This window comes from Cnephaeus nilssonii (genome assembly GCF_951640355.1).
Source record: "Cnephaeus nilssonii genome assembly, chromosome: 3".
NCBI classification, from domain to species: Eukaryota; Metazoa; Chordata; class Mammalia; order Chiroptera; family Vespertilionidae; genus Cnephaeus; species Cnephaeus nilssonii.
Genome location: NC_137074.1, coordinates 107,823,925 through 107,836,712, shown reverse-complemented (window position 1 = coordinate 107,836,712; position 12,788 = coordinate 107,823,925).

Here is a 12,788-nt window from a genome sequence, read left to right as displayed (position 1 = left end):
AAAATCTTTTTCCATCCCTTCACCATCAGTCTGTTTGAGTCCCTTTTTATTTTTTTTAATTTCTTTATTGATTAAGATATTACATATTTGTCCTCATCCCCGCCCCCCATTACCTTCCCAAACCCTGAGGTTGTTCTCTTGTAGACTGCAGATATGTGAGTTATTTTTTCTTATCCATTCACCTACCCTATGTCTTTTGATTGGGCCATTTAATCCATTTACATTTAAAGTTATTATTGGTAGGACTTTGTTTGTCACCATTTTTATTCTTTATGCCTGTGTACCTTCTTTGCTTCCTATTTCTTCTTTTTACAGCAGACCCTTTAGCATTTCTTGCACTGCTGGTTTGGTGGTAATAAACTCCCTTAGTCCTTTTTGTGTGTGTGTGTGTCTGTGAAGCTCCTGATTTCACCCTCAACTTTGATTGATAGTCTTGCTGGGTACAGTATTCTTGAATTCAGACCCTTGCTTTGCATGCCTTTGTAAATTTCATTCCATTCCCTTCAGCCTGATGTGTTTCCTTTGAGAAATCAGTTGATAGTCTGATGGGAATTCCCTTGTAGGTAACTTTCTGTCTCTCTCTGGCAGCCTCTAAGATTCTTACTTTTTCCTTGGTGTTTTCCAATTTCATTATAATGTATGTTGGTGTCAGTCTTTTGGGGTTCATCTTGTTTGGGAGTCTGTGAGCTTCTTGGACTTGAGTTTTTTCATCCCTATATCAAAGAAGTTTTCTGTCATTATTCCTTGTTCATTTTCCTTTCCTTCTCTCACCCCTACTGTGTGGATGTTGTTTTGTTTCATGTTGTCCAAAAGTTTCCTTAGGCTCTCCTACTGTTTCTTTTTTTTTAAAGTTTTTTTTTCCACTTGCTGCTTTGCTTAGGTATTTTTTCCTATCTTGCCTTCTAGCTCACTGATGTGGTCCTCTGCTTCTTCTAGTCTACTGTTGATGCTTTCTAGTGTGTTCTTTATTGCAGTGAATTCATTCTTCATTTCTTCTTGGTTCTTCTTTATTTCCTCTTGTTTCTTACACATATTGGTGAATTTGTCTTCCATCTTTTTCAGCGTCCTTATGACCATTGCTTTGAATTCTTTTTCTAACAAATTGTTTTCCTCCATTTTCTGGTAATTCCTCTTTTTCTTTTGTATGGGTGCTGTTTCTTTGTCTCGTCATGTTCACTCCTCTCGGGATGTTTGTTTATGTAGCTCTCTCCTGCATTGACTTTCTCTAGGCGATCTCTGATCTTTTTGTTCATGGATTGACTCACCAGTTGTGTTGAATTCACCAATTCTGTGTGGGTGTTATTCAATTCAGCTGTTCCTTCTACCTGCTCTGTGAGAAGGCACAGGTGCTTTCCGCATATTTGGCACCACCTTGTCTCCACCTGGACAGACTTTTTAGGGGCTCAGGGCCAGGAAGGCTGGAATCTTGGTGTAGGTGGGTTTGCAGCTGAGGCAGCTGGTCAATGAGCATTGTGGTTGTGGAGGTATCCAAGGTCTCCCCTGTTGAAGGTAAGGTTTGGCTTTCAATCACAACCACTCTCCCCTTCAAGATGTTGAGGTCTCTGTGGCAGAGCCAGCCACTCTGGGAGAGATTTTAGCAGTAGTAGAAGCTGCCCAGCCAGGGGAGCCTGGTCTGCCAGTCCCCAATAGTCCTATAGAATATACCTGTCCCTCACTCACAAAAACAGACATTCCCTGCACATCCTCACAATCTCCATTTGCTCTCTCACAAAAGCACTATTTTGCAGCTTGCCATCCTTCAGCCGCCATCTTGAATTCTACTGTAAACCTTTTTTTAAATTTCTTTATTGATTAAGGTATCACATATTTGTCCTCATCCCCCCATTCCCATCCCACACCCCTCCCCACACATGCCCCGACCCGCCTGCTGTCCTTAACCACTGGTTAGGCTCATATGCCTGCACACAAGTCCCTTGGTTGATCTTTACCCTCACCCTCCCCTGCCCTCCCTCTGAGGCCCAACAGTCTGATCCATGCCTCCCTGTCTCCAGGTCTGTTCTTGTTCATCAGTCCATGGTGCCCACTATTTCCCCTAGATGAGTGAGATCATGTGCTATTAGAAATACACCTATAAGAACCGAAAATGAGACAAGCAATAATGGTTATGCTGACAGGCAAATGAATCAGTCTGTAGTGAGTTTCTTTCTGGGACAACAGTTCTTTTGAGACCCAATTTCAATGTCCAACAGTTACTTATGTGTACATGTCAGCCATGACATTTCAGTTCCGGATGGTGGACAAATGGTGGTAATGCAGATCCAGCCCTCTCTGGTTTGTTCCTGGGCAACCTGCAGTGACGCATAGCTGTTAACTGCTAGTATGGCAAGGTGATGTCAGCGTCTTCCATCTCAGGACTGCTTCTCTTCTGTCTTCATGGCTGGAGTAGTCCTGTCAATTCCTCTCTGTTGCTGGAATCCACATGGTCTCGGAGTTGTTTTCTGAAAACATACAAACATATTCTCGACCAAAAGTTAATAAAGGAATATTTTCTATAAATTTGATTTGGGATCCTATTTCATTTTTTGCCCAAATGATTTTCCTCTGGCTTGTTTTGACACCTTGTGTGTTTTTCATGGGTGTCTTGCTTTTAGCCTTACAATTAATTTTCTAAAGTATTAATTTTCTAGATGTAATTACTTACAGGATATTTTTTCTTACATAATATTCTTCTAATACCCCCCTTTTTTTATTTAAATATTGAAAATGTTATAATGTAGTCTTGATGGCTTTTAAATTTTAATTTTTTGCACTATAATATTACTGTTTTAGGTTCATTACATGGTGTGCAATTTTATCATGAGATGAAGTACCAATAAAAATTTTAGTTAACACTATAGGAACACATTTTTGTCCAGTACAATTAATTTTTCTAGAATATTCACTTGTTTCAACTAGCCAATTTAAATTTGCCTGAAAACTTGACTACTATTTTACTGTCAAATTTATTACTCTAACAACAATCTTATTTTACCCTGTAAATATTAGTGGAAAGGATTATTTGCCTTCTTGAGTAGGTCCTGAGCATTCCTGGTGGTAGGCTGGATTTAGATATCATAAACCCACTTCCCCACACCATGGGTACAAGAAAACTCAAACAATTCTTATTGGAGTGAGAGGGCAGCTGCTGTCGGCAAAGTCTCTGTCGGTCACCTGGGTCCTGATCTGGGCTGGGCATGGGAAGCACGAGGCAGCCATGGGAGCAGGAGACCTCCCTCAGAAGGAGCTAGGGTTCAGGCCCCTGCAATGTTGGGGGGATGAGGGTCTGTGCCCCACCTCTGTTGATCCCCAAATTCTCTCCTGATGGTCCCTCTGTGACTGTGCCTGTCTTAGGTTGTTCCTTCCTTGAGGAATCTTACATGTCTCTGGCTAACCAGCCATCCTCCGGGGCCAGGCAGGGTGACTTGAGATTCAGTTTTGTCTCCTTGGTAGCCTATGCCCCCATGGCCTCCAGGCCCAGCATCTGCCTTGGGATCCCCTCGCCTGCTGGCGGGGCCCCAGCACTGATCACATATCTTGTGAAACCTGGGTTTCTTCTCCAGGGAGAGCTCAGTTCGCCCCACTGGGTGAGAGACAGATCCATGGCACCAGTCATCAGGAGACTTCAACCTCGACATGAACAGAGAGCTCATGCAACAGCTGTGAGCAATTGAATTGTGAGAAGAGGGTCTCTCTTGGCCTAAAGGGTAAGAGGGACCAATATAGAATGCTCAAGTGCCTTCCCAGGAGGCCCTCTACACAATGAAAAGGATTAATTCCTTACATGTCCTTTTTAAATTGCTGCCAAACATTCAAAGAATTAGTTTGTAATTTTGCTTGGGATAATTGTATATTATGCTGTTGTAATTCTAAAGTATCAAGAGATGTGTTAAGTTTGTCTCCAAACACCAAAGAGATTATTTTTTTTAATTTATTTGTTTATTATATCACAAAGGGTGCGAGGAAATATTATAAGTACTGTGGGTGATACAAATCTGGGAAAAATTTTAGTGACAGTGTAGAATAATATCATGTAAGGATATTCTTTGTTCTAATCCATGGCAATTCCCTTTCAAACTGGCTGTCCATTTCTTTTTATATAGACAAGGTCTTAGTTACATTTTCTGCACCTCTACCAGGGGCAAGTAGTGATAGTAGTGATACCCTTTCTTTGGTGTCCACACAAGCCAGAAACCTCTCTTTAATTGTACACACAAAGGGGCATTGTTTTGATTTTGTGTCATACAAAAGGGAAGCTGGGTAGAGACCCCTGTGTATTTATACTTTCTTGCCCCACCCATGGACCTCCTGGATGACCAAGGAGTTTGGTATTATTGGTAACTACATTAGTCAGGGGATCAGCCCACATGAGTGGTCTTACCCATGAAGAGTCAGGAGCATAAGTCCAAAATACTTACCCTCTGGTCCCAGGTAAAATTACCGTACATCTGATGATTGCCAGCATGGCTAGAAAGGCGTTCTCAGGCATTCTTGGGTTTCTGGTTACCTCACAATTTCTTCCCTGAGGTTTGACATTCTGATTGATGTTTCTCTGTTTCTGGATCTATTTTTCCCCCCATCAGTTTATGTTGTTCATTATATTCCGCAAATGAGTGACATCATGTGATATTTATCTTTCTCTGCCTGGCTTATTTCACTAAGCATAATATTCTCCATCTCTATTCATATTGTTGCAAATGGTAAGAGCTCCTTCTTTTTTACTGCAGCGCAGTATTTCATTGTGTAGATGTACCATAGTTTTTAATCCACGCATCTGCTGATGGGCACTTAGGCTGTTTCCAAATGTTAGCTATGGTGAATTGTGTTGCTATGAACGTAGGGGTGCATATATCCTTTCTGATAGATGTTTCCAGTTTCTTGAGAAATATTCCTAGAAGTGGGATCACTGGGTCAAATGGGAGTTCTATTTTTAGTTTTTTAAGGAAACTCCATACTGTTCTCCACAGTGGCTGCACCAGTCTGCTTTCCCACCAGCAGTGCATGAGGGTTCCTTTTTCTCCACATCCTTGCCAGCACTTGTCATTTGTTGACTTGTTGATAATGGCCATTCTGACAATTGTGAGATGGTACCGCATTGTTGTTTTGATTTGCATCTCTCTAATGATTAGTGATTGAGAGCAGGTTTTCATATGTCTCTTGGCCTTCCTTCTGTCTTCTTTCGAAAGAAGAAGTGTCTATTTAGATCAGTTGCCCATTTTTTGATTGGGTTCTTTATCTTCTTTTGTTAAGCTGCATGAGTTCCCTGTAATGTTGGAGATTAAACCCTTATCATTGACATCATTGTCAAATATGTTCTCCCATGCAGTGGGCTTTCTTGTTGTTTTATTGTTGGTTTTCGTTGCTGTGCAAAAGCTTTTTATTTCGATGTAGTCCCATTTGTTTATTTTCTCTTTAGCTTCTATTGCCCTAGGAGCAGTATCACCAAAGAAGTTCTTTGGCATATGTTAGAGATTTTTCTGCCTGTAGATTCCTGTAGTATTTTTATGGTTTCCTGTCTTATGTTTAAGTCCTTGATCAATTTTGAGTTTATTTTTGTGTATGGTGTATGTTGGTGGTCTAGTTTCATTTTTTTTGCATGTATCTGTCCAATTTTCCCAATACCATTTATTGAAGAGACTGTCTTGACTCCATTGTATTTTCATGCCTCCTTTGTCAAATATTAATTGAGCATAGTGATTTGGATCGATTTCTGGGTTCTCTATTCTATTGCATTGATCTATATGTCTGTTCTTGTGCCAATACCAGGCAGTTTTGAGAACAGTGGCTTTGTAATATACCTTGCAATCTGGTATTGAGATCCCTCCCACTTTGTTCTTCTTTCTTAGGATTGCTGTAGCTATTCAGGGTCTTTTTTCATTCCAGATGAATTTTTGGAAAGTTCGTTCTAGGTCTGTGAAGTATGCCATTGGTATTTTAATGTGAAGTGCATTGAAATTATAGATTGCTCTGGGTAGTATGGACATTTTGATGATGTTGATTCTACCAATCCATGAACATGGTATGTTCTTCCATCTGTTTATGTCTTCCTCTATCTCTTTTTTCAGTGTCCTGTAGTTTTCCGTGTATAGGTCTTTTACCTCCTTATGTAAGTTTATTCCTAGGTATCTTAATTTTTGTGGTGTGATGGTAAATGGGATTGCTTTTTTAGTTTCTCTTTCTGTTAGTTCACTATTGGTGTATAGAAATGCCATAGATTTCTTAGCATTTATTTTGTATCCTGCTACTCTGCCGAATTCATTTATTAAGTCTAATAATTTTTTGATGGAGTCTTTAGGGTTTTATATGTACAGTATCATGTCATCTGCAAATAAAGACAGTTTTACTTCTTCTTTTCCAATTTGGATGCCTTTTATTTCCTCTTCTTGTCTAATTGCAATGGCTAGTATTTCCAACACTATGTTGAACAGGAGTGGTGAGAGTGGGCATCCCTTTCTTGTTCCTGTTCTTAGGGAAAATGGTTTTAGTTTTTGCCCATTGAGTATGATGTTGGCTGTGGGTTTATCATATATGGTTTTTATTATGTTGAGGTATGATCCTTCTATTCCTAGCTTGCTGAGAGTTTTTATCAAGAAAGGGTGTTGGATTTTGTCAAATGCTTTTTCTGCATCAATTGATATGACTATATGGTTTTTATCTCTCAATTTGTTTATGTGATGTATCACGTTTATTGATTTGCAAATATTGTAACATCCTTGCATCCCTGGGTTAAATCCTACTTGGTCATGGTGTATGATCTTTCTGATGTACTGCTGTATTCAATTTGCTAGAATTTTATTGAGGATTTTGGTATCTATGTTCATGAGGGATATTGGCCTGTAATTCTCTTTCATTGTGTTGTCTTTATCTGGTTTTGGTATTAGGGTGATGCTGGCTTCATAGAAGGAGCTTGGAAGTGTTCCTTCTTCTTGAATTTTCTGGAATAGTCTGAGGAGGATAGGTTTTAGCTCTTCCTTGAATGTTTTGTAAAACTACCCTGTGAAGCCGTCTGGCCCCAGGCTTTTGTTTTCTGGAAGGTTTTTGTTGACCGCTTCAATTTCTTCCATAGTTATCAGCCTATTGAGATTTTTAGTGTCTTCCTGAGTAAGTTTTGGAAGTTTGTGTTTTTCTAGGAATGTGTCCATTTCCTCCAGGTTGTCTAGTTTGTTGGAATAGAGTTGTTCATAGTACTTTTTGACAATCCTTTGTATTTCTGTGGGGTCTGTTGTTATTTCAACTCTTTCATTTCTGATTTTGTTTATTTGGGTCCTCTCTCTTTGCTTCTTCGTGAGCCTGGCTAGAGGTTCATCAATCTTGTTTATCCTTTCAAAGAACCCGCTCTTGGTTTTGTTGATCTTGTGTATTGTTTTTTTGGTCTCTATGTCATTCATTTCTGCTCTGATCTTTATTATTTCCTTTCTTCTGCTCACTGTGGGCTTTTCTTGTTGCTCACTTTCTAATTCTTTGAGTTGTTGATTTAGATGATCTATTACCATTTTTTCTTGTTTTTTGAGATAGGCCTGTAGAGCTATAAACTTCCCTCTCAGGACTGCTTTCATTGTGTCCCATAGGATTTGCAATGTTGTGTTTTTATTGTCATTAGTTTCCAGGATGTTTTTAATTTCTTCTTTAATCTCATTGATAACCCAATCATTGTTTAGTAGCATCCTATTCAGTTTCCAAGTGTTTGAATTTTTTGGAATGCTTTCATTGTAGTTTGTTTCTAATATTATGGCATTGTGGTCTGAGAAAATGCTTGATATGATTTCAATCTTTTTGAATTTGGTGAGACTTTGCTTGTAACCCAATATGTGGACTATTTTTGATAATGTCCCATGTGCGCTTGAGAAGAACGTATATTCCATGGCTTTGGGGTGAAATACTCTGAAGATGTCAATTAGGTCCATCTGATCTAGTGTGTCATTTAGAATTGCTGTTTCTTTGCTGATTTTTTGTCCAGAGGATTTATCCGTTTATGTCAGTGGTGTATTAAAGTCCCCTAATATGATTGTATTGATGTCGATCTCTCCCTTGATATCTTCCAGGAGATTTTTTATGTATTTGGGCGCTCCTGCATTGGGTGCATATACGTTTACCAGAGTTATATCTTCTTGCTGGATTGCTCCCTTTAGTATTATGTAGTGGCCTTCCTTATCTCTTATTATGGCCTTTCCTTTGAGGTCTATTTTATCTGATATAAGTATCGCAACCCCAGCTTTTTTCTCTTTTCCATTGGCCTGAAAAATGTTTTTCCATCCCTTCACTCTCAGTCTGTGTGAATCCTTTGCTCTAAGGTGGGTCTCTTGTAGACAGCAAATATATGGGCCATGTTTTCTTATCCATTCAGCTACCCTATGTCTTTTGATTGGTGCATTTAATCCATTTACGTTTAATGTTATTATTGATAAGTACCTGTTTGTTGACATATTTTTCCTTAGTGTTTGTGTTTCTTCTTGCCTTTCTCTTTCTTCTTTTTACAGCAGCCCCTTTAGTATTTTTTGCATTGCTGGCTTTGTAGTGATGAACTCTCTTAGCACTTTTTTGTCTGTGAAACTTCTGATTCCACCTCCATTTTTGAATGATAGCCTTGCTGGGTATAGTATTCTTGGATTCAGTCCCTTGTTTTGCATCACTTTGTGTATTTCATTCCATTCCCTTCTAGCCTGGTATGTTTCTGTTGAGAAATCAGTTGATATTCTGATAGGAGATCCCTTGTAGGTAACTTTCTGTCTCTCTCTGGCAGCCTTTAAGATTCTTGCTTTGTTGTTGGTGTTCGTCAATTTAATTATGATGTGTCTTGGTGTCTGTCTATTTGGGTTCAATTTGTTTGGGACTCTATGTACTTCTTGGACTTGGATAGTTTTTTTCTTGCCAATATCAGGGAAATTTTCTGTCATTATTTCTTCTAACAGGTTTTCTATTCCTTGCTTCTCTTCCTCTCCTTCTTTTATCCCTATTATTCGAAGGTTGTTTTGTTTTGTGTTGTCACAAAGCTCCCTTAGGCTCTCCTCTTGCTTTTTAAGTCTTCTTTCCAGTTGCTGCTGTGTTAGTGTGTTTTTTCCTACCTTCTCTTCTAATTCGCTGATGCGGTCCTCAGCCTCTTCTACTCTACTCTTTAAGCCTTCCATTGTGTTCTTTATTGCAGCTATGTCGTTCTTCATCTCCTCTTGGTTTCTTTTCATGTTGGTGACATTTTCATTCAGATCCTTATAGTTCTCATTGAGTTGTGTGTATTTGTCATCCATCCGTTTAAACATCCTTATAACGAATACTCTGAATTCTTTCTCTGTTAAGCTGCTAGCCTCAAGTTCATTTTAACTCCCTTTCTGGTGATTCCTCTTTTTCTTTCCTTTGGGGATTTCCTTTTTGTCTCCCCATGTTTTCTTGTAATGTTTTAATTGTAGATCCACTTGCTTTGCTACCCAGGTTTTCTTGGGGATGGTGCTACTGGTGTAATCTCTCAGTACTCCTGGGCTTGGTAATCTAGTGTAGCTCCCTACTTGAGCTACTTGGGTTCTATTGATGTAGGCCTGGAAGCTTGAGAGGCACAATTGTGGTGTCTAGAAGTCAGCAGCTATGGAGGGGAGTGTCCCAGTTTTTGCTGTCTTGCACCCTTAGTTGAAATAGCGTGTGTCCAGTGGGGACTCACAGTGGCACCCAGGAACCGTCTGTTGGGAGAGCTCACAGTGGCTCCCACTAGCACCCTGTTTATAGATGGGCTCAGGGTGCCTGCCTGTTGTAAATTCACTTCTGTGGAGGTGTGTTTGCAGGTGCAGAGCTCTGATGCACTCTGAGGGGTCCTGGCACTGAGGTTGAGCGTCTAGGGTGGATGTGGGCCGTTATTCAGGAAGAGGGGTTTTGGAATTTCTGCTGCGGGGCAGTGCGACGTTGTCTGTACAGAATCCCACCCAGTAGAGGCTCAAAGCAGCTCCCCAGAAGTCCCTGTGGATATATGGGCTCAGGGTGCCTTCCCTTGTCTGTGGCCTTGATTTTGCTGGCTCTGGAAGTGTGCGCGAACTGGTGGCACGCCCCTCCCTCCCCCCCCGCCCGCACAGAGCTCTGACGCACTCTGAGGGGTCCTGGCACTGAAGTTAAACAGCTAGGGTGTATGTGGGAAGTTATCAGGAGAAAGGAGTTCAGAGTTTCTGCCTTGGGGCAGTGCGTCTTTGGCTGTACAGAATCACACCCAGCAGGGGCTCAAAGCAGCTCCCCAGAGGACCCCTTGGATATATGGGCTCAGGGTGCCTTCTCTTGTCTGTGGCCTTGAGTTTGCTGGCTCTGGAAGTATGCACGAACTGGTGGTGTGCCCTCCCGTGCAGAGCTCTGACACACTCTGAGGGGCCCTGGCACTGAAGTTGCACAGCCGGGGTGTCCGTGGGCAGTTATTTAGGAAGAAGCAGTTCAGAAATTCTACTGCAGGGCCGTGCACCCTTGACTGTGCAGAATCACACCCTCAGGGGCTCTCAGTGGTTCCCAAGCGCTGCCTGGGTAGTGGAGTGCCTGGGTGTCTACGGGCTGGGGACGCGGCGAATCTTGAGTTCCGGCACTGGGGAGGGGGAGGTTGTACTTACTGATTTCAGCGGCGCACTTTTGGAGGTGAAGGTCTCAGGGTTCGCGCATCTGCAGCTGGGGTGGCAGGTCTTCTACCAGAGTGGCTGTAGTGTCCAGGTTTGTTTCCGAGACCAGACTGGGTGGTGGCGAGGCTAGGATTCTAGTCCCTAGCAGTTCTGTTCTTAAAGATGGCGGGGTCTCTGTGACACTGATGTCCTTCCTGGAGTGTTTGCAGTGGCTGCGGGGTTTTGCCAACTAAGACTGCCTGGATTGGAATCCCCCTGGAAGAACTGCAGGGTTTAACTGTCCCTATTTCACTCACACACACACACACACACACACGTCCACACACCCCTCTATCACTCCTTCACTCGATCACACACTCTCCCTCCCTACCTTCCTGCAGGTCGCCATCTTCCTCTTCCTCTACTGTAAGCCTTTTTAAAAATTACTTTTATGCAACTTGTCCACTGGTTTGTCAACATATTTTAGATAATGTATTACCAAAAAAACAAAAAAGGAAGGAAGGAAGGAAGACACTTTGTCACACTTTATTTGGTTGCTTTATGTGGCACAAGAAAATGATTAGGCATTCCTCTTCATTTAAGAGACATATCAGGTGGAGACTGGAACATGGTGGCCCAAAGCATGGAGAGAGAGTGTGAGTGATTAAATGATTGAGACGGACATATGTGGATGTATGTGGTGTGTGTTCAGGGAAGTGAGGGACTGTTAGACATTGCAGGAGTTCTAGAGACTGGTAGATTGAGCTTTCCTAGAAAGGGAGCTCCCTGCTACCACTGCTGGCACCCCCAGGCTGGTAGAGTTTTAGTGCGGAACCCACACCATCATGCAGAGGGGAGCAATGGAGGCCAGAAGTGCAGCCACACCAATACCCAGAGAGACTGCAGACACCATCCCTATACCTGTGCAGGAAACCAATTGCAAGCATAATGCCCGTGTTGCACAACCGTACCTGGCAGAGAGCAGTGCAGTACCATAGTGCAGGTCCTATATGTCTGCGTGAATGCATGCCAGAGAGACCTCCAAAGTTGCGCCTCCTTGCCAGAGCCCAGACACAGCATCCCAGGACCCTGCACTACAAGTCCCTATGCTGTGAATGCAAGCCAGGGGTATCCCACACTTGCCCGAATCCCCCGTTCCAGTACAGAGCTGCAGACCAGTGTGTGCTCTGCCCCCTAGGATGGACAGAGCCTTTAGACAGGCACACAATACACCCCAAGCACAGAAAGATAATTCAGGCCATTGCAGGCTCCACCCCCTGGCACAGAAAGAGCATTTGGGCTGGTGTGTGCTCCAACCCCAGCTCAAACAGTGTTGTCACCTGGCACACACCATACCTCTATCCCAAGTAAGAGCTGCAGGTGTGACCTGGTGTGCCCACAGGACCATGATGCATTTGCACTGCCAATGGTCCTAGGGTGCCATCCTGTCTTGGGTGCTGGGGCTGCACAGTGAATTGCAAGTCAGAGGGCTCTGGTTCCTCACAGGGAGTTGCACACCAGAGTAACTGTGCATGAACCCCAACCTACCATGAGAATCTGAAGTGGACAATGGAGGGATCAGAACCAAGGGAGTAGGCAGTAGAACACAGAGTAGAGAGAATAAAGGTGTGAAACTCAAGGCAGACCCAGACTCCAGCCTAGCAAGTCCCAGATCATTGAACCACTACATGCTTCAACACCCCAGACCCCAAGCAGGGTGACCAGGGCTAAAAAGAGGCAGCAAAAATGGGAAGATAAGGAAACAACCACCAAAGGAAAGAATAGGAGGAATCACCAGAAAATGAACTAAATGAAATAGAGGCAAATAATTTATCAGAGAAAAGGTCATATAGTTCCTAAACCAACTTGATGAGAAAATTACTAACCTATGTAAGAATCACAAGGAAAGAAGAATCATATAGCTGCCATAAAGAACACAGGGAATGTTGCAATAGTAGACTAGAAGAAGAAGAGAATTGAAATAGCGAGTTAGTAGACAAGGTGAAAAAAAACACCCATCTGAACAGCAATTGGAGAAAAAAATTAGAAACCAGGAAGAGAGCATAAGGGATCTTTGGAAAAACATGAAATGAAACAACATTGGTATAATAGGGTTGCCAGAAAGAAAAGAAGGGAGCAAAGATTAGAAAACTTATTTGAAGAAACAATTCAGAACACTTCCCTGATTTGGGGAAGGATAAAGATATGCAAGCACAGAGAGTCCCAATCAAGATGAAC